Here is a 23,573-nt window from a genome sequence, read left to right on the forward strand (position 1 = left end):
GTGTGGATCCCCAGCATCCTCATTAAAAGCTTGGCACTGCTGGACCTGTTAGCCCAACCTGTAAGGAGGTGGACACAGAAGAATTCTGGGAGGTCACTGGCTAGTCCCTCTAGCCAATTGGTGCACTCCAGGTTCAGTGAGAAACCATCTCAAGGGAGCACGCATGGGCATGTGCACCTGCATACTGTATACCTCAAAACACACACACACACACACACACACACACACACACACACACACACACACAGACACACACAGACACACACAGACACCCACACACACACCCTGCAGATATGCAAGAAACATCAGTGTATAAGTGTTTGAATCAATTAGTATCTCATTTTAAGAATATATTCCTTTAAAATGTAATTACAGATAAAAAGAAATTGCATGTTCTCAGGGTTTTGCATAGTTAGTCTTGTCAAATGTTCATGTCAAGTGCAATACAAAGTGTCTGACCAGCAATTCTTCCATACACGTCCAACATTAGTGTCTCTGTATCCCTCTCTGTCTGTCTCTGTCTCTCCTCTTTCTCTGTTTCTCTTTCCCTCTCTCCCTCCCTCCTTCCCTCTCTCTCTCTCTCTCTCTCTCTCTCTCTCTCTCTCTCTCTCTCTCTCACACACACACACACACACACACACATATGTTTTTTACAACACAAAATGAAGCACATTAAATAGAACAATTTACCCAGTTGTACTTGGCGTGGTCATAGTGTTGAGCTAGCATTCTCATTAATCTTTGAAAAGTTCTCTTTGAATTTGCTCAACTGAAAACCAGGCTAAAGCTTTGATCTCATAGAGATCTGTCTGCCTCTGCCTTGACAGTGCTAGGATCATATGGGTGTCACCATACATGGCAAGTTTTCTTCTTTTGGGAACCACCTCATATTTTTTTCAATTAGGAATTATTAAAAATGGTTTATAGCCAGCACTCAGGGAGGCAGAGGCAGGTAGATCTCTGTGAGTTTGAGGCCAGCCTGGTCTACAAAGTGAGCCCAAGACAGCCAAGGCTACACAGAGAAACCCAGTCTCAAAAAACAAAAAAGTTTATACTTAAATTATTTAATATCATACCTACACCATGTATCTCAAATATAGTCTGACCTTTTAACTATGAGTTTAGCTCATGATACTCCTTAGCAATATCATCAATTTTAAATATTGAACATTAGCCCCACCTTCATATTTTATTTGACTTTTAGCTTATCAAGGTTTAGTATCTGGCTGGGCATGGGGTATACCCCTTTAATCCCAGCACTTGGGAAGTAGAGATAAGTGGATCTCTGTGAGTTCCTGACCAGCCAGCTCTACAAAGTGAGTCCAGGGTAGCCAAGCTACAAGAGAAACCTTGCTTTGAAATAAAACAAACCAAACAAAAATAAACCGAAACACCAAAGGTTTAGTATCTGTAGTATTACTACAACAATTTAATTTTTTACATTTAATCAAATGGGACTTTTGGTGGGGGGGGGAAGGAAACTAACATCTTTTCAAGCAATTTCAGTGTTCTCAGCACTGTTGACTGAATAATCCATCTTCAGTCATAGAATAAATACCTTGAATTAGGGCATTTTCTATTCTAAATGTTTGTACTTGTATTACATTAAATGCTAAAAATGATGTAGGATTTAAAGTGTTTAACTCTTCTAGGGAAATTTTAGAAGTGCCTAAGAGAATGATCATCAGTTAAGATGCATAAACAGTAAAGGATAAGACCAAATTTCAGGGTTGTTTGCAACAGTGGCTTATAGACCTAATGAAAACCCATGTTCTTCTACTCTCACATCTTCCAGCTCCGCCCTCTACTGTGACAAGATTCCCTTCATGGATATAGGATGGCTGCAGAAGCAATGTGGACTGATATGTCCTCAAACCTTTACCTGTTGAGTCCTTTTGCTCACCTTTCATCTAATATTTTTAAATTTTTTTCTAGCTTACAGTTATACAGACACTGCAACTTTTTCATTCATATTATCAGTTTTGTTGTGGTGGAAGGCTTATTAACCAATGTAGCACATATTTTATTTAACAGTTAATTTGTTTAAAAGTAAACATTTGGGGCCAGCAAGATGGCTCAGCAAGATGCTTGCCACTTGAGCCTGACTGTGCTCAATTCCTGACCTGAATTTGATCCCCAGTGGAAAAAGAGAATAACTCCCAGAAGTTGTCCTCTGACTACTGTACACAGCATAGTAGCTGCGCACACATACCAATAAATAGATAAATGTGATAGATGATAGCCAGCCGGACAGACAAACAAAAGTTAACATTTGCCAAATGTTGTGGTATCCCTGGTAATCCCAGCATTTGGGAGGTGGAAACAAGGAAGGATTAGAAATTCAAGATAATCTTTAGCAACATAGAGAGTTCAAGGTCAGCCTAAGGCACATGAGATTTTTGTTGTCTCCTCCTCCTATGACAGAAAGGTCAACATTTAAATGTAGGCCATTTGTGGGCCTGCGTTAATATAATTCTGCAGACTCCACAATTGTTGGAGAGATATCTGATCCAGGGTTGTATGAGTCCCCATTCACAGCAGGACTCAAGAACAAATGTCAGGGTGCAGTGGTGGCTGACAGTCCAGTGATATCCCGTGTGGTCTTCATTTTACTGGAGTTTAACCTCGGGCCAGGGTCGGATGGACAGTTAGTATGGTAGCAATTAAGATGAAACTCACCATACTGTTCCTGAATCACACAAGTTTATATGAACTCTTATTACTTTTAATAGTTGTTCAGTTCGATCTTGTGAGGCTTTTAGATAGATGATGCTATACAGTGCTGAAAGTGACAACCTGCCTCCTGCATTGCTTATGTTGCATTTTATTACACTGAATCTCCAATCCCAGATAAATGACAGTGATGACAGGTGTCCACCTTTGTTAGCAGCCTGTTGGATTTCGCTTCAGCACTTTCGCTTCAGCACTTCATCACTAAACACCGTGTTAATGTTCCTCATCATTTCCATATGGAGTCTTTCCAAAGCCCTGTGGCCAGGTCTCAGGCTCTGGTGAACTTGGCCGTGACCAGCACCACAGATAAATAATAATATAAGAAAATACGAAACCAGAAAGCTTGCATTTTGTTAAACTTTAAACAGCATCACTGCCAGTTAAGACTGTGTGACCAAATTGCTGCTTTGTTCCTCTAAGCAAGAGACAATCCTGGACAGGTGTTATTGTTAGACAGAATTTTACCTTATGTTTTTGTGCTTTTGTTATTTCTAGGCGAATGACAGAAGTTTATAGTGAGCAAAGGGATGAATATTGTAAAGAGATATTTTATACATGTATTCAATTGTCAAAGAATAAAGTTTTTAACTAAAGAACTTTCAGTAATCACATAAGTAAGCATTTAGACGTTCATTAGAGAATGACTGAGATTTTAAGAGTTATGTCTGGTATTAATGCATTGAACTTATTGCAAGGTTGGGCATGGTGGCATACACCTGCAGACTTAGTACTTAAGGTGAAGGCAGGAAAGAGTCCTTTGAGATCAGAGTCAGTCAGTGTTACACAATGAGTCTGAGGCCAATATGGACTACACAGCAAAACCCTGTCTAAAAGAAAACAATTTATTTCACAGCTCTAGGAAACATTCAGCATACTATGTGCATCTTAATGGAGTGGACAACTGTCAGCACTGCTCAGGGGAGAGATGGCTGTGTGAGTCATAACCAAATAAGATCAATAAGCAGATGAGACTGGCATATGGTAAGTGCTCAATAAATATTTGATGAGTTAATTGATTAAAAGATGTATAGGACACTTCCCTGAAGTCAGGTCACCAGGGAATGGCTATTCCAGAATTTAGATTTAAAGTCATATAATAACTTTAAGAGGGATTAACGGGAAGCTACTATTTATTTGGTGCCTGGCAGAAAATAATGATTATAATGCTATGATTTTTCTATAATTTAATTCTATAACTACTATTAATAGGGACTATTAGTTATTATATCCTCATTGTCTCTTTGCTAGCCTGTCACAGTATTCAGAGACACTGGGGACCTTCCAGAAAGTCATGAAGTTGGGCTTTAAATCTAATTATCTTTCAGCTCATGAAAACGTGGTACCTTCTAGAACATTTACCTCTTCCATCCCATCCAGAGGGCCTGCTGAGTTTATTCTCTTTTATCACCCTATTTCTTTTCTTTTGGGCTTATGGCATGACTCCTTTGAGAGCTTCTATTGCTATAAATTAGTGGTTTTTTTCCCCCTACAGCCATATCCTGGTGCTCTGAGTATAGTAAGTTCTTGAATATATGTGAATGAATGGATGGATGGATGGATGGATGAATCTATTCAAGTCTCTCTGTAATACTGAAGAGAGGTTGACCTAAGAAAGAGGTAGTTATTGTATAAATAATTGCCCCATGCCCACATCTCTGTGGTATCCCCACCTTTGCCCCACAATCAAATATCTAAAGGCTTGTCCCCATTGTGAAGGTATTTGGAGGTGACATTTTTGAGATGTGATTAAGAGAAGCAGATGGTGCCCCTGGGATTGGAACTGTAACTCTACAGAACAGGCCACAGGAAACTCCAGCACCAACAAGAAGAGTCCTCCATGGAGGGAAGCAGGTCCCTTTCTCTGCTGAAACCTTCATCCTGGGATTTTTAGCTTACAGAATTCTAAGAAACAAACTTCTGTTATTTACAAATCACCTAGTCTGTGGTAGTTCTATCAGCCCATGAAGATTAAGAACGATTTTTATAAGGAGTCAGAGAGTGACGAAGAGAGCTTGTGTGCTAGGTCATGGTTGCTTTGTTCTGGCTTCCTGTTTCCCTAGAAAACTGTTCTTTAGTGTCTTTAACTGTGGTGCTGTTCTTTTGGAAGATGCATGACAAGCCAACTCTATTATCTTTCAAAGCCTTTCCACTAAATGCTTTCTATTTTTTCTAAATACAGGAATACAAAAGGGCCCTGTTTAAACAAAGCCTTGCCTAGTATAAATAAAAAAGATATTAGATACACGTTTTTTAAAAAGTATATTTACATCAAGATCTTAAAGTAGCAGATTTAGAGGAGAGGCAGGGGAGAGAGAGACAGAGACAGAGAGAGAGAGAGTTGGGAGTCAGCCTTGTTTTATTCTGTGGTACTCTTAAAATGAGTCAACTGTTTTAAAAAACTATGCTATACAAAATAAATTAGATGGAACAAAACAAATCCCCTGTCAGTACTGAATAAACAATTTGAGGTAAATGATCAACCCATAATAAGTCATGTTTTAAGAAGTTATTATTCGGAGTTTTTAATGACATAAGTGTTTGATATGTTGTGATAACAATCAGTACAAAAATTATAGGTAAAAGTCAAAGTTGGTGGCACATTACTGTAATCCCATTACTTGGAGGGTGTAGGAATATGGTCCACAAATGGAATCACACAGAAGGAAATTTTGAGTGCTTGTAAAAACAAAACAAAATCCCAAGAAAACAACACAAAAATAGTCTCGTGACCTCAATTTCTTCAAAAATACACAATTGTTCTTAGAATGTGCTTTTTTTCCTCCTCCAGGTGTAGTGGATAGGAGTGAGTTTGCTTTAGATTATCCATTACAACTCGATATTGTAATTTACTTGTCTGTCTCATGGGGCTTGTTGTTGTTTTGGACACTTCACTCCTGTGACTCTTAACTCTCAGAGGATAAATTGTCTGGTGCTCTGAATAAAGTGGCCATCGAGTGAACCTTTAGTCTGCCTTATTTTTAGGCTGCACTCTTTAAAGTTCACACAACCAATGAGAGTAGTAAACAGGAAGGAAGAAGGATCAAGAATTCAAGAATTGTTTTTTTTAAGTACAATTCGATAATAGGACCAGGTGACTGAGGTAGGAAGATTGAGAATGTGAAGCCATTCAGAGCCATGGTCATATAAATTGCATTCATAGGAGGTTTACAAAATGGAGGATACCTTCTGTGCATTTTTATGTCAGTCACAGGTCTGACAGGGATAGATGGCACATCCAGTCCAAGTGACAGAAGAGCAAACTACTTGCAGAGCTATGAACAAAGGATAAAGGAAGTTGAAATAAAGAATCCCAGGGCTCACAACAGTGGTGTGTAGGAACCAGGCCCGACTAGGCTGCCTGTCTGTCTTGCTGTTTCATGCCCTGTTTCTAGCAGCTTCCATGTCTGTGCTTATCTTGGTTAGCTAGTCATGTTTACTGCTCTGAGAACGCACCCCTCCCTTCCTCAAGACTTTTCCTCCTGTGTGCAATCACCTCTTGAGGGATTTCACCTAGGAGGAGGATTCCTGTTTTGCTGCCTATAAGAAGGCTCTTTGGAACTCTGGGGGAGAAGAATAAACTGCTGCTGCGGCTGCTGCTCTCTTAGCACGAAGGACCCGCTGTGTTATTGTGTGTGTGTTTGTGTGTGTGTGCATGAGTTAAATTCACAGTCCCTCACCCTCAACTTGGTACCGCGGTGGCGTGGGCACCACAGTGGTGATTCATTACCACTCCTAAACCTGAAAGAGCAAGGAGGAACTAACGGCTGAAGGAATATTCTAATACTGCATGGCTGCAGACAGCAGAGGGCCTCAAGTCAAGTGCTACAGATTTGGTAGTATGGTGCCTCTCTCAAACTCCATTCTGGAAGGAGAGCGCTAGAAACAAATACCTCTGTTTTTCTATTCTCCAGCTATCTGATCAGTAGTTTTCCTGGGTAGTGTTCAATTGGTAGGCATAGGAGAAAGCGAATCCACTGACACAGTCCAAGGAGGTCATCCTTCTAAGACAGAGCTGGTGGGAGGGAGGGTGGATATGGAGAGGCAAGTAGAAAACACACAGCACAGTACTTAGTAAAAAGCAGTATTGTAATTATAAAATGTAAGCATATGCATGGCATAGGTTAAGTTTAGAGGTTTCAGAGGGGTTCTAACCACATGATCTCACTCCTACAAAAGTTGCTCTGGTTTTGGTGAGTTTTACATACAAGATGAATGCTATGATTTGAATTTGTCTCCTCCAAAATCCAGGCATTATAACTTAAGAGCTAATATGATGGATAATGAATGCTCAGCAGTTTGGAAACTTTAACAAGCAACTAGGCTGCTCCCTCATAACACAAGAGACTGTGTGAGCACTTAATGTTCTTGGCTTTTTCCTTCTACCCTGTGAGGACACTGTGATCCCATCCTTCAGAGGACAGGGCAACAGGGCTGGCTCTACCTTAGAAGCCAAGAGAAAGCCCATCAGAAAACAGAGCCTGTCATAAGCCGCTCTTGCACTTCACAGCATCCCAAATGATGAGAAAATACACTCAGTTCTTTACAAATGACTCCACCATGGGCATTTAATGTTACAGCACCACAAATGGAGTCCAGCAATGAATCAAAGCACTTCAAAGAACAAGAACACTGGGCTTGTGTCTGGGTGAATGACAGACAGCTGTGTGAAGATGGGTGAGAAAGTTCCCAGTAAAGTCTCAAAGGGGACCCCCAAACATGGAGTGTGACAGCACAAGACAGGGAAGGCAGAAGAGTACATATGTATACCCCTCTATACCAAATATGTACACTCCTCTATACCAAAGATTGCCATGGTCAGTCAGAACTGTTTTTGAAAACTGGTGGAGTAGTTGAAGAGCCATTAATAACCACTTGGCCAACGCAAATGATAGCATCAGAAAGAAGAAAGCTGAGAGAGAATGGTTTTCCTTGGTTCACACCCCAGAAAGAGGCAACAATCACTTAGCAAATCTTTCCCAAGTTTTCATCTCTTTGTGTGTGCATGTGTATGTTCATGTATATGTCAGTCTGTGTGCATGTGTGTGTACTTGTGTGTACAGATATGTGAAGGCCAAAGATCACCACTGGGTGTCTTTCTTGGTCACTCTTCATTTTAGTTTTGAGACAGGATCTCTTTCTGAACCTTGAGCCTGCCAATTCATCTACACTGGGTGACCATTGAGCCCTTGGGATCCTCCTACGCACCCACCAGCCCTGAGTTCACAGGTGTGCCTGACTGCACCAACTTTTTAATGAGTCCGTGGGATCCAATCTCCGTCATTTAGCTTGTATGGTAAGCACTTTACCAACCTGGCCAGTTCTCTAGCCATGGCTTTCATCACTAAAGTACCTCAGAAAAGATGCAACTGGGTGGGAATCCATTAGGATAAGATGGAAAGCTGCCAACATGCAAGGCCCGAGCTACAAACATACAGTACAGGCAATAAGAGATTGGTACATCTCAATGGTTATCCCATCCCTTGTATCCTCCCATTCTTCCCTCCCTCCCATTTTCCCCTTATTCCCCTCCCCTATGACTGTTCCTGAGGGGGATTACCTCCCCCTGTATATGTTCATAGGGTATCAAGTCTCTTCTTGGTAACCTGCTGTCCTTCCTCTGAGTGCCACCAGGTCTCCCCCTCCAGGGGACATGGTCAAAGGTGAGGCACCAGAGTATGTGAGAAAGTCATATCCCACTCTCCACTCTACTGTGGAGAGTGTTCTGTCCATTGTCTAGATCTGGGTAGAGGTTTAAGGTTTACCGCCTGTATTGTCCTTGGCTGGTGCCTTATTTTGAACGGGACCCCTGTGCCCAAATCTGCCTATCATAATGTTCTACTTGTAGGCTTCTAGGACCCTCTGGATCCTTCTACTTTGCCATTCTCCCATGATTCTCTCATCTAGAGTCCCACTAGAATGTCCTCCCCTCTGTCTCAGTTTCCTGGTAAGTGAACAAGAATAAATTAATAAAGGAGAAAAAAATTAAAAAAAAAAAGAGAGAGAAAACCAGAGCGCTGACCAGCTTAGGTACCACCGAGGCCCAGATCCAGGTTCCTGACTTGGTCCACCTCAAAATTTATATCATCTGCAAACAGTTGGGCCAGTCCAACTGATCCAAAGCTGCAGGATCTCCATGACATAGGGCAGCAACAGGATAACTGGAAAGAGTCCCAGTGAGGATCCAATATTGATGATGTCACAGAAGTCAGAGATCTTGAACCAGACCAATGACTCATTTCAATGAACATTTGCAAGTGAAGATGAGTGGACAGAGAGATATACTGTGGGACTCACTATAATACACTATAGCTTGGATGATGACATGATTTCTATGCTTTGGCTTTGTTTGTTTGTTTGGTGTGTGTGTGTGTGTGTGTGTGTGTGTGTATGTGTGTGTGTCTGTGTGTGTGTGTGTATGCTGATATGAAGGGATGGGGAGAGGGGAGCAGCACTGGGGTGCATGATGTATAAAACGCATAAAGAATCAATAAAACTTTTTTTAATGAAAAAAAAGAGATTGGTGATATGCAGATTCACACTTCCGTTTCTACTCAAAGGCATCCTGTTCCTTCTCCAGCTGTGGAAGCTAAGCTAATGGATTTGCCCCATTCCCTGAAAGATGTAATACACACCCTTGTGCAACATCAACCAGTGTGGTCAGTGATATGAGGAGAAGGAATTTCAATGTGAGGTGTCACTTCAGTTGCTAAAAATGTATTTACAATGCTCATGATCACACTAAACAACTTCAACCATAAGAGCGCTGCTTTAAAAAGTACTTGACTTCTCTGTTTCAGCTCTTTGAAAACATTTATATATAGATTTTTAATGACCATGGTTGGAGGGGATATGAGTTTTAAAAACCAATATTCCAATTAGTACAAGGAAAAAAACCTGTATCTTTTAAAAAAGAAAACAAGCCTTTCAAAAGAGGAGAAAGAAGTGTAATTAGAAATGCATGAAGGACTAAAAGGCTGTTTTTAACTTGTTTCCTAAGAAACCCGAAATAGAACTGACAAGTACAACTTCCAAAAAAGCTTAGATCTACTTACTCTATTATTAAATTTTCCAGTTCAAAATTTTTAGAATCACTAATTTAAGGAAAGGGGAGCATTCCCTGGTTAATTTTGTTTGCAATGCTTCTACTCATGGAAGCCGATCTTTATGAGCAAATAGACTACCAGGCTGTTCTTAAATAGGTGAACAGCACACTCAGCAACCACAGCTACAGTATAATCGATGACATCCGGCTAATGCCACTGCAATGGCAAATAATAGACTTTGGAAGATAATTGTTCTTCTTTTCTTTCTTTTTTCTTTCTTTCTTCCTTCCTTTCTTTCTTTCTTTCTTTCTTTCTTTCTTTCTTTCTTTCTTCCTTTTGAGAAAGGGTTTTTCTGTGTGTGGCCTTGCCTCTCCTGCAGTTACTATGTAGATCAGGCTGGCCTTGAACTCACAGAGATCCACTTGCCTCTGCCTCCTGAGTGCTGAGAGGCAGAGGCAAGCGCCCAGCCTGAACATAATAGTTCTTGGCAAGCAAGTTTACTTGATAAAGGGGATATATACTCAGTCATCAGGAATGAAAAGTCTTAGTGGAGTTCTACTTAACTCAGATTTATACCATTCTCTAATGTGTTGCTGCAAACTGAGCTTATGTGCCTCTTTATTTTTAAAACCCTTTGGGGAATTTTATGATTTTTGAAAGGGTCTGTATTTGGGGATAGACAGAACAGATATGAAGGAAGGCTTGCATGAACCTTTAGGAATATGAAATCAGCCTATGGACCTCACAATAGCCCTCAAACATTCATGCCATTCCTCTACTGACAGGCTACAGACAGAGAGTCAATGTGAAGTTAATGAGGACAGATACTTCCTCTTGACTTACTAGCACATGGCCTGTAGCATACAAGGCACCACACAGGAGGCAGCTTAAAACCTGTCCTGCATAGAGACCTCCAAATGTTCTTTCTATCCTGAGAGAGGCAGCTGCACCTGTGAATCCTGGTGTTTCCTCCCATGGGACTGAGGAGTCCCTCACAGCTGTGGCAAAGCATTGACTGTGTCAGTCAGTGGAGAAGTACTGGGTCCCACAGCATTTTCTGCAGGAACTACATTTCAGGAGTCCCCAGGCTCAGTAAGATATAGAGACCAGGATATAAGCCATATCAATCCTTCCCATGCCTACCCAATCCTGAACATTCCTTCTCAATTCCATCTATAGATAAATGGGGGGGGGGGAGGAGGGAATGGACAAGCTTTTAATGACCCTCCTGCCTCAGGTTCCCAAGTGGCAGGATTACAGATGCCACCATTGCCTACCATTAGTTCCCTATTCCCTGTGGAACCATGTCATATCCTCTGCCTTTGAGACTTCATAGTCTAGCTGGAGATGTGAACAGGCTTGTAACACCTGAGATTTGTGGTTTACTGTGGAATGTACACTGCTTTAGTAAGTATTTTTGTGACAGAATCTGGAGATGACTCTTTCCCTATGACCTATAATTGGCAACCATGTATCTTTAAGTACTAGTAAATTCTCAAAGGAAGACTGAACAATATAAGCCAGAACCTTCCTTGTGGCATCTCAGAGGAATAATGATCAACTGTAACTCTTCCTAGGCTTTAGAGAAACAAGAGTAACCTACACAGGCAGATGTGAAAGTGCTCTTGGGGACTATGACATTTCATGTAATAAGCAACACATAATCCTACAACTCTAAACTGCGGGGCAGTAAGCATTTTCCGTGCAAATGTTAAGAACCTAAGTTCAGATCTCAAACATCCATATGAAAAGCCAGGTACAGCATCCTGTGTCTTGAGCTCCCAGATTTGAGGGGAGCTTAGGCAGACTGCTGAAGCTTGCTACACTGAAGCCTGGCAGCACTTTTGAGCTCCGTGGTCAATGATACTATGTCTCCAAAAATACAGTAGAGAGCAACTGAGAAAAATAATCAATATTGGCCTTTGGCCCCAACATACATATGCAACATGTACAATGAAAAATTTCAAAGATCATTCTTTTTTTACACCAATGCATTTATTTGTCATTTTCCTGTTCTCTGTGTCTATGTACAAGTATTCCCCCATGCCCACATGGAGGCCAGAGGACAACTTATGGATGTTGGTTGTCTCTGTTCACCATGTGGCTATTGGACAGGGATAGGGAGCTCCTGTGAGCCCATGTGAGCTCAGAAACTCACAGTTGGTCAAAGTACATGGAATAAGTGTCGGTGGAGTGTTTGGTCATATATGGGACTCTACATCATACCTTCTCTTCTCATGACCAGGGGGACATTCCAGAAGAGGGCACAGAATGACTCTAAGATTCTCTAGTTTGAGAGAACTAGACTAAGACAGTGTCTTCTGGACATGACTGGGCTCATATACTCATCAACTCATATAGTTGTAGTTGTCTGCATAAGACCTGAAAATATCAAACCACCCAACATTTTGTGACGGAAGGGTATCTTAGTTACTCTTCTATTGCTATGAAGAGACAGTATGATCAAGGTGACTCTTAAAAACAGAAGCAACTAATTGGGGGCTGGCTTACAGTATCCCAGAATTAGTTCATTGTTATGGTGGGAGGCAGACAAGCATGGCCCTGGAGCAGGAGCTAAAAGCTTTACATCCTGATTCACAGGCAGAAGGCAGAGAGGAACACTGGACCTGGTGTGGGCTTTTGAAACTTCAAAGTTCACTCCCCCCCCCAGTGACACACTTCCTCCAACAAAAACACACCTCCTAATACTTCCCAAACAGTCAATCAACTAATAACTACGCATTCAAATATATGAGCCTATGGGGGCCATTCTCAAACTACCACAAGAGGGGAGGGACTCATGAGCCTCATCTGATTATTGATACTTGATGGTTTCTGGAGGAAGTCAAACTTTCTTTACAGTTTGGCCTCTGGTAGGTTGACTACACTCCCAGTGATGGCCCCACACCCATAAGCTTATGGGCAACACAAATTGGACACCACAATTCATATAAAAGAGTACAGAGAGTGAGGAAAAGCGGAGGAGATGGATCTGAGAGGAATTAGAGGGAGGATTCAGGGAGACCATGAACAAAACACACTGTATGGATGTATACATTTCTCAAAAAAATTAATAAAACATTACATTAAAATATAATTCATGAAAATGTTGAAGACTGCCCTCAGGAGAGGACATGAACATGGAGGCAGCATTGCAGCACGAAATGCAGCTTCAATACTGCTGAAAGAGTTCCCACACTGCAGTGGGAAGAAAAGTATCTCCTGAATGCTGCAGTAGGCTGTGCTTCTGCAACAAGTCAGGTTCAGTGGCTCTTACTCAGTATTTCCCATATGCATGTAAAGTTCATTCCTGGATGCCACTTTTATGGTGCATAGCCATCCTCCCCTCTCTTTGAATATCCAAATTATACCACTATCCTAAAGACTGAGCCAGATTCCACATCTTAGACCTCTTCAACACTTAGCTACTCTCCGGTTCATGGGCATTCTCATGATTCCTTACCATCTGGCAAAATACTGGTAATTAGTGTTTACAGTCAAGGACCCTTGATTGGACAGTTTGTCTAGTCAAGGACACTGTAATCTCCTCAATGTTAAGGACTTTGCCATTTTTGTTATAAGTACTTCCTAAAGCTGTGGTACAATACTTTAAATGGCAAGTGCTCAATAAATAGTGAAAAAAATCAATGAATGTTTCCAAACATTTATAAAACTCCTCTTTTAGTCTGAAAGTAGCCCCTAAGCCTCAGGATCTTCTTCCTTAGCTCATAATGGTATGAATTTGTTGGATTCTCAATTTTAAAAAATTATAATCTTTATGTGCTCACTGCTGGTTAATAACAGACTCGCATCCTCCCAAACAATATCTTGTTGTACCATTCAGTAAAGGTGAGTCAGTTTAAACTAGACAAGTGAACATTATATTGCCAAAAGTGTTTTGTCCTACTGATAGCTGTCTGCTAAAATACCACATTTCCCAACTTCCCTTGAAGCCAGGAAGACCAAGGAGGCTTCATGAAGCAATCATTTTCACTCCTCACCTGACCCCCTATGAAGGGTCGCAGGCATCTTTTCCCACTGGTAGTTGGCTCAGCTTCCCACAGGCTAGGGTAAATGGCCCCTCACTAGGTGCACCAATAAACATGGGCCTGTCTATGAAAGGTCAGATGCCTCTTTTCTGTCTTCTGGAACATCTGGAACAACAGGCAGCTCCAAGTTCCTTCTGGGACCTTTTAATTTCTTCATTGTCCTTGCCTACACCTGGGATCTGTTCTCTTGAGAACACAGAGACTGACCAAGTTCATTATATAAGCTAAACAATTACCAATTTACCTCTGGCTTTTATGGCAACTCGTCGAGATGGAGCCTCTAGCTTTATGGACTTTATTGGTGTTCTGTGTAAACCCAGTCTGGGACCCTGAGTAGGTCTAGCAGGGCCAGTGGTCTCTCCTAGACAACCACTTCTTTTCACTTTTCATGTCTGCCTTTCTCTCCTATCATTTTTTTCTGTCTCTAACACAGTCTAACCTTCTAGGCAGGAGGCTATGTTCCATTCAACAAGACCAAATATAGCCAAAATGGTAACATGGTAACATGTGGGACTTAAATTGGAGACACCACAGTTTAGGTCTCATGGGCTCACAGGAGCTCCCTCCACATATCTCGTCTTGAAACTCACTTGGTTGAAAGTACTTGGGACTTTTCACAGGCTGTGAGAACTTTTGCTCTGAGAATTCTGGGAATTTTCCTCTGGACAGTGTGACAAAGCTTTCCATAGTCACTGCAGTCTCCTGATCCTTATTTTCCAGGCATGTTTGGCCAATATGACACTCTGTGGACCCTTCTATTGCTGAATTCTGACCTCTGTTTTACCTTGGTTGTGAACCCATCATGTTTTCCAAATTGTCCCATCCAAAGGACACATTCTTATCTTGGCTGCAGTCTAACCCACAAAAGCTCCATTTGAGAGACCTCATACCAGGTTCCCTTGTTCAGCTCTAAGGCCAAATCTAGTCTCAGTAGACATTGGACAAATGGTCACTGTTGGGCCAAATTCAAAATTTTTTATTTGAATGTCTAAGTTGATTTAGAGATCTTTATAAAATGGAATAATATATGGTCTGTGCTACCCCTTCTCAATATAATGCTCAGCTCAACACAACCTTTCTCCTCCCTACCACTCAGTTCCAGCTTACAACTGCACCCAGAGCCACAATGCTCTACTGGGTCCAAGCCTTGATAATCATGCTTTTATCTTTCCAATTCCTAAAACGTTTGTAAATCCTCCATCTGCAGACACACACAAACAGGTTATAAATACACAGATTCAGTTCAGTCTTATGGAGAGTCAAATGTCTTTTGAGTGTGGATAATGTCAGAAAATCATTACATGGTGTTTTACTAAAGTGGGAAGCTGGCTCTGGAGACGGAATTTGGCTTGCCCACCTTGTACTTAAGGAAGTTTGTCTAAAAGTTTCCCCTGAAGTCCCTATCCTGACTATGACAGGAAGAAGGAGAACAATAGATCAGTCTAGGAAAAAGTATGTGCTTAAGAGCAGCTAAGAGGTAAACTACTTTTTTTTCTCTCTCTCTGTTTTTTTTTTTTGTTTTTTTGTTTGTGTGTGTGTGTGTGTGTGTGTGTGTGTGTGTGTGTGTGTGTATAGTCACAAATGTTTAGTTCTCTGACTATTCTACCTTATTCTTGGTTTTGTTCACACAAACTGTTCTCCTACTCAAAGTCAGCCTTTGCTGAAATTAAAATTTTATTATAGGATCTATATAAGATCATTGGTTGTAAAATTTCAAGCAGAAAAAAAAAAGATGTTAGCTTAAAACTTGTAATAAAAAGGTTAATAATTAAATGTGTATAATTTAATTTGCTACAATATTATATGTGTAACTTTGGAGGAGAAAAATGGATGTGCTCAATGGGCTTGTCATACCAGGGAGTTGGGCTCCCTGAGAGTAAGAGTAAGCATGTGGCTTAACATCACCCTGGCTAATGACCTAATCAGGATGATAGCAGCCATGTGACTTCACCGCCATCTGGGTTAATGACCATAGGGAATAAAAAACAAAACAAAAACAAAAACAAAAAACAAAAAACCTATGGCAGCACTCATAGAACTTCTAGTTCTAATGAGCCCACTGGTTATCACTGTATCTCTTTTTAAGTTAGACCAAGGTGGCAAGACCAATGCCCCAAAGATATTTTGGCTAAATATAAAATTTGTATGATGATTTTGTCCTGGAGAGTAAAAAATATGCACAATGTTTATGGTAAACAGAACTAAGAAACAGTGTATGTTTCATGATTAAGTTTTATAAATTTCTAATGTTATAATGATTTGTTCATGCTAACAGAAACTGACTTAAAGATATATGCCCAACCACTTATGTGTTTGCTAACTTTAAACTTTAGCTATTTGGAGAAACTGAGTCATATTAAAAAACTGGTATTTTGTAAAAGTACGTGATAAAAAAGATCAGCAAAATGAGGTTCTAGTCTCTCATTGATTGTATTTATGGTTTAAAGTTTATTTTGATACTAAAGTTTATTTGATACTAAAATTATACATTTTAAGGCTTAAACTTAATAGGGGTACAATTATGAAATCTTAATCTTATAAATTTAAAAAAGTTACTAACATATAAACTGTTAAGATGAATAAGATATAAACTTAACAGGTATACAATTATGAAATCTTAATCTTATAAATTTAAAAAAGTTACTAACATATAAACTGTTAAGATGAAAAAGATATACAAGGTAATGAATAGTCAGTCACCCTATAAATAATTAAATTCTTTAATGTACTCAGAACTATGTTTGCAGTCATACTAAGTACAAATGTAATTTACTTACAGAGCCAAGCTCGGAGGAAAAGACAACTTATATATCCTATTATATAGTCTTCCGTGTTTGTTTTCAGCATTAAGCCTAAAGCAAGCAACTCAAAACAAGTAAACTTAAAGTTTAATGTAAAAAAAAAATATTTGAAATCGGGTGTATATATAAAAACTGGTTATGAATGCTTGAGTGAAAATGATTAATTTTACAATACATTTGCATGGCAGGATGTCTCCAGGCCCAAGGAGTAGCACCATCTCACCTTAGTAAATTGCACACTCTCCCCATTACAGGATAAGGATGTGTAGAAAATAAGACCTGCTAAAAGTCTGCTTCTTCTGCTTCCAGCTTCACAGTTCTAACCAGTATGCCTGTGTAGGCCAAACCAGAACGAACTCCTCCTTATCTGTAGGGAAGATGAATTACTTCTCCTGTCTCACATGACAGGAGGATGGATTCCCTTGCCCAGAGGAGGATCTTAAGAGTCTGCACCTATATCCTAAATGTCTTGAACAGAGAGACAGATAACAATTACTCTGTGCTCAGTGCCTCTTGAACTGACATAGGAAGATTTTGTGAACAGGGAACCCTTGGACCTCGGCCCACCATTGACCTGCATGCTAGTTAAACTGGCCTTGTCCTTACACTGCCATTCAATTCTTCCTCTAAGCAAAGGTCTATAATACAACCACTCATGTCCCTTGATTAAGAGGTTGCCAGATACTTTACCAATAAACTCACAGCTTTGAGAATTATTCAGACTGTCCAAGTGGTGTCTTTGGAACTTGGCTAGGCAAGCCTATAAAAATGACTCAAATAAGATTCTATTTCTCTTTAAAATTGTCAATTATATCCTGATTTTACCTGACTTCTTCTTACAAAGCTTCCCCTATACCCAATGGCTCTCACTATATAATACCTCCATTTATTACATTCCCCCCCCATACATCTACAAAAAGACCTTCTACATGCTGTTGAGAAACTAGCTACAAGGGAACCTCACCCCCTTCACCCCAGGCCAAACACATTTGTTTGCGTTAATCTTCTATTTTCTCCTGTTCCCTTCCTTCCATGTTCTGTAACTCACTGTGGTTACTGATAACTGATTGTGGCTACTGAATGTTGTTTGGGTACGACATTCCTGAGTGGGATTAGCCATTGTCACCCAGAATCAACTCTACAGCCACTTGCTTTTATTGGCTCACTCTGTCTCTCCCACCTCTACTCCCTTCACCTTCTTCTCAGCGCCTCATGGATCCTTCTCCAAAACTGACCACGTACTTGGTTCATAAAGCAAACCTCAACTGATACAAGATCAAAATAACCCCTTGCATCTTTTCCGACCATTATGGATTAAAGCTGTAACTCAACAACAACAACAACAACAAAATGACAGAAAGCTTACAAACTCATAGAAATCCAACAACTCCCTACTTAATGACATCTAGGTCAGGGACAAAATAAAAACAGAAATTAAAGACTTCCTAGAATTCAATGAAAATGAAGGCACAACATACCCAAACTTCTGGGACACAATGAAAGCAGTGCTAAAACAAAAGTTCATAGCACTAAGCACCTTCATAAAGAAATTACAACTTAACAGCACACATGAAACATCTAAAACAAAAAGAAGCAGATACACTCAAGAGGAGCAGATGACTAGAAATAATCAAACTCAGGACTGAAATCAATAAATCAGGAACAAATAAAGCAATTCAAAGAATCAACTAAGAGCTGGTTCTCTGAGAAAAATCAATAAGATAGACAAACCCTTAGCCAAAGTAACTAAAAGGCAGAAGGAGAGTATTCAAATCAACAAAACCAAAAATGAAAAGGGAGACATAATGACAACACCAAGGAAATCCAAAGAATCATTAGATCTCACTTCAAAAGTCTATATGCCACAAAATTTGAAAATCTAAATGAAATGAACAATATTCTTGATAAATACCACTTACCAATATTGAATCAAGATCAGGTAAACAAATTAAAACATCCTATATCTTCTAAGGAAATAGAAGCAGTCATCAAAAGTCTGCCAACCAAAATGAGGCCAGATGGCTTCAGCATAGAATTATACCAGACCATCAAAGAAGACCTAATACCAATTCTCTTTAAACTGTTCCACAAAACAGAAACAGAAGGAACACTATCATACCCATTCTCTGAGGCCATAGTCACCTTGATACCTAAACCTCCCAAAGACCCAACAAAGAAAAAATGATTTCACACCAATTTCCCTCATGAACATTGATGCAAAAATAATAAAATACTTGCAAACTGAATCCAAACTTATCAAAAATATCATCCACCATGACCAAGTAGGCTTCATCCCAGGCATGCAGGAATGGTTCAATATATGGAAATCTATCAATATCACCAATCATATAAACAAACTGAAAGAAAAAGAAAAAAAAACCACATGATCATCTCTTTAAATTCTGAAAAAGCATTTGACAAAATCCAACACCCATTCATATTAAAAAGTCTTGGAGAGATCTGGGATACAAGGCACATACCTAAACATAGTAAAGGCAATATACAGCAAGTTTATAGTCAACATCAAACTAAACGGAGAGAAATTTAAATCAATTCCACTGAAATCAGGAACATGATGACTAGGCTGTCCACTCTCTCCATATCTCTTCAATATAGGATTTGAAGTCCTAGCTAGAGCAATAAGTCAACTAAAGGAGATCAAAGGGATACAAACTGGAGAGGAAGAAAGAGAAATTAGTAAAACCATACCCTTCACAATAGCCACAATAATGTAAAGTATCTTGGTGTAACTCTAACCAAGCAAGTGGAAGAACTGTAGGAAAAAAAACAGAACAAAACAAAAAACTTCAAATCTCTAAAGAATTTGAAGAAGATCAGAAGATGGAAAGATCTCCCATGCTCATGGATCTGTAGGACTAACATAGTAAAAATGTCTGTCTTACCAAAAGAAATCTACACTTTCAATGCAATTCTCATCAAAATGCTAACACAATTCATAGAACGTGAAAGAAAATTTCTCAGCTTCATATGGGAAACAAATAATCCCAAATAGCAAAGATAATCCTTTACTATAAAAGATCTTCTGGAGGTATCTTCATCTCTCATCTCAAGCTGTACTCTAGAGCAATAGTAATAAAACCAGCATGGTACTGGCATAGAAACAGACAGGTGTATCAATAGGATCAAATTGAAAACCCAGAAATAAACCCTCACACCCATGGACACTTGATTTTTGACAAAAAAAAGCCAAAACGTGCAATGGAAAAAAAGATGGCATCTTCAACAAATGGTTCTAGCCTAACTGGATGTCTACCTGCAGAAAAATGCAAATAGTCCCTTATTTATCACCCTGTACAAAACTAAAGTCCAAGTGGATTAAAGATCCCAACATAAAACCAGACACACTAAATCTGTTAGAAGAAAAAATAGGGAAGAGCCTTGAACTCCTTGGCACAGGAGACAACTACCTGGACAGAACACAGGCTCTAAGATCAACAATTAATAAGTGGGACCTCACGAAGCCAAAAAGCTTCTGCAAGGCAAACGACACTGTCAACAGAACAAAACCACAGTCTATAGACTGGGAAAAGATCTTCACCAACCCGACATCTGTCAGAGGGAGGGCTAATATTCAAAACATATAAAGAACTCAAGAACTTAAATACCACCAACCAAATTATCCAATTAAAAAGTAGGGTAAAGAACTAAACAGAATTCTCAACAAAAGAATATTGAAGGCCCAGAAACATTTAAAGAAATGCTCAATGCCCCTAGTCATCAGGGAAATATAAATCAAAACAACTTTGAGATTCCACCACACACCCATCAGAATGGCTAAGATCAAAACCTCAAGTGACAGCACATGCTGGCAAGGTTATGGAGAAGGGGGAACACTCCTCTAATGCTGGTGGGAATGCAAAATTGTATAACCACTTTAGAAATCAATCTGGCACTTTCTCAGAAGACAGGGAATAGTTCTACCTCAAGACCAGCTATACCACTCCTAGGAATATATCTGAAAGATGCTCCACTGTACAACAAAGATATTTGCTCAACTACGTTCAGCTTTATTCATAATAGCCAGAATCTGGAAACAACCTAGATGTCCCTCAATTGGAGAATGGATGAAGAAAGGGTGGCACATTTACAGCTATTAAAAACAAGGAAAATTTGAAGTTTACAGGCAAATGGATAGAACTAGAAAACAGCATTCTGAGTGAGGTAACCCAGACCCAGAAAAACATGCAATGTACATACTCACACATAAGTGGATATTAGCCACACGATATAGGATAACCACACTACAACACACAGACCTAAAGAAGCTAAATAACAAGGAGCACTGTAGGAAGAATTCTTAAATCTCATTCAGAAGGGAACATCGAACAGGAAGTGGTTGAAAAGAAGGAATAGGAAGGCAACCTACCATTGAGGTCCTCTGAAAGACTCCACCCAGCAGGGGATGGAAGCAGATGCTGATACTCACAGCCAAACTTTAGGGTGGAGTGCAGGGAGTCTTGTGGAAGAGTTGGGGGATAGAAGGACCTGGGGGGAACAGGAGCTCAACAAGGAGACCAATGGAACCAACAATGGAGGTAGGGGGGAAGGTGTTGCTGCAGAAACTGATGCACCAACCAAGGACTATGCATGGTGAGGATCTAGACCCTCTGTTCAGGTGAAATAAATAGGCAGCAAAGTCTCTTTATGGGTCCCATATTATGGTGAGTAGAGGCTACCTTTGGCATGGACTCTCACGCCCACTTGTTGATCACTTCCCTCTGGTGGGGCAGTCTTGCCAGGCCACAGAGGAAGAGGATGCAGGCAGTCCAGATGAGACTCGATAGGCTAGGGTCTAATGATAGGGGCAGAAGGCTGCCCCTTTCTGAGGACCAGGGGAGAGGGGATGAGAGATGAGTAAGGGAAAGTGGGACTGGGAAGCTATGAGGGAGGGGGCTACAATTGGGATGTAAAGTGAACAAATTAAAAAAGAAAGAAAGAAAGAAAAACCACACCTATTTGTATGAAAAACAAACAAACAAAAAACCTTGATAGAATAAGGAAAAAAGTGTTAGTAAAGTGTTTTGAGATTTTCTCAAAGGAAAAATTCTGGAAAAACTAACATGTTTAGTTGCGAAGAAACTCATGCCATAAACAGTCTGACAGGGAAAATTTGTTTTTTAAGTGTTAAATAACTGAATCAGACTCCATCTAATTGTTCACAAAAATCTATCACTTAATTCCAATTTACTACTGCAGCAGATAGAAACTCAAAACAATGTCATACATTAGTTAAAGCAGGATATTGTTTGTGTTTCATGTTTTACACAAATGCAACGTGTCCATGGAAGAGGTACATACAACTACACTGGTGACTAGTGACATTCTAATTTTAGTTTCAATCGGGAACTCATGTAAGTGCACGTATATTTTTAAACATCGAAGTGCAGAATCTTAGGGGGACAGGATCTTACAGGTCAATCATGCAAACATACTGTGCAGTAAGTTAGATCTTTTACAACAAAATATCTACACAGGAGTCAGAAACTTTTATATTTTAAGTCCAAGATAGTAAATATTTTAAGCAACATGATCATCTAGACTGCTGCAGCAACTCAACTTTGCCAATGAACCACAAAACAAAACAAAACCAAAAAAAAAAACAACAACAACAACAACCCATAAACAAAACATAAATAAATGTTTATGGCTGTGCAAATCTTTACTTGGTAAAACAGACAGTAGGGCAGATCTGAGACACAGGCTGGAGGCTGTAAACCTGCAACCTAGCCCAGTAGTTAATCAGACAGTTCTACTAGTAGAGGGCTTTATAGGAACTTTGCTAGTGAACTGAATGCAGCAAAGTTACCCATTGGGACAACCAAAATGTTTGTCTTCTGGAACAACAGGGGACATGTGTTCTTTTGTGCCTCAGTTCTTCAAAGGCTTGAAGGGAGCTAGCATGACCCCCTGAAGCACTTATTTTTCTCTCGCTACATAGCCCGCATGCTGTCAAGGGGCAGTTTTCCAGACCACAGAACTATTTGATCATTCTCTCCTATAGATAATAATCCTTTCAAGTGTGGGAGGGAAATGTGTGACATACGACTTTAAAAATATGTTGCAATCAAGATGTAATTTTTAGAATCTAGCTCACTGTCTCCAAACACAAATGCTCATTGTTTTACAAGATTACTATTTAGGATTTAAGACAAACATTCTATGAAGATTTAGTAAAAGGTTCATGTCTGCTGTCATAACTATGTATATTAACTTGAAATTATTAGTAAAAATAGGACATTTGAAAAATTTGTCCCCAAAGAAGGTTTAATAAAACTATAGATTGAAAATGCTTCTTATCAAAAATATTGGCAGAACTCACCTCTGCAATTGGAGTCGTATAATGCAGTTTTCAAAATAAAGCCATTGGTCTTTCCTTCTGAGAAAATAAAACACAGAAGGAGAAGAAAACAAGCAGACATGTGCAGTGAGGCTGCTGGCTCTCAGTGAGAACACGGCAGGGTGCGGGAGCACAGCCAGGCCTCTGAAGTCAGGGCTCCTGCTGGGCTCAAAGGTGTCCACATCGGAAGAAGGAAGCAAACTCATGCCTCTCAAGATGACTTAGCTCTAACTTCTGTCCCTCGTTGTCACAGAACTATCAAGGGAGTATCTTTTACTTGTTCAATAATTTGAACACAATGGGACACAGTGAACAGGACCACACTTAGTCTGGCCTCTCTAGACAGTCCCTTACTGTGTTTTGATTGTCTGATAATTTAGTGTATCTTATCATAGAAATAAATTAATTCTTTACCCCTAAATATGCTCATTTGTGATAACATCACAATTTATAATGTTGCTTAAGCTTAATTCACATTTCCAGTGTCGTCTTCTTCCTGCTTGGATATCGTTATACAAACTCTTCTTGGATAATCCTAATTAACTGTTCATATTAATGACAACCAAATTTATTTCTCTAGTCTAGATGT

At 39.8% G+C, this 23,573-nt stretch overlaps 1 protein-coding gene across 8 annotated transcripts in view; it reads right to left on the reverse strand.

Moving 5' to 3' along the window:
- Positions 1-23,573, reverse strand: part of ACYP2 (acylphosphatase 2) — a 145,193-nt gene that overhangs the window by 82,735 nt on the left and 38,885 nt on the right. The window lies entirely within an intron of this gene.

This window comes from Acomys minous (assembly GCF_964271855.1).
Source record: "Acomys minous genome assembly, chromosome: 10".
In the NCBI taxonomy this organism is placed as follows: domain Eukaryota; kingdom Metazoa; phylum Chordata; class Mammalia; order Rodentia; family Muridae; genus Acomys; species Acomys minous.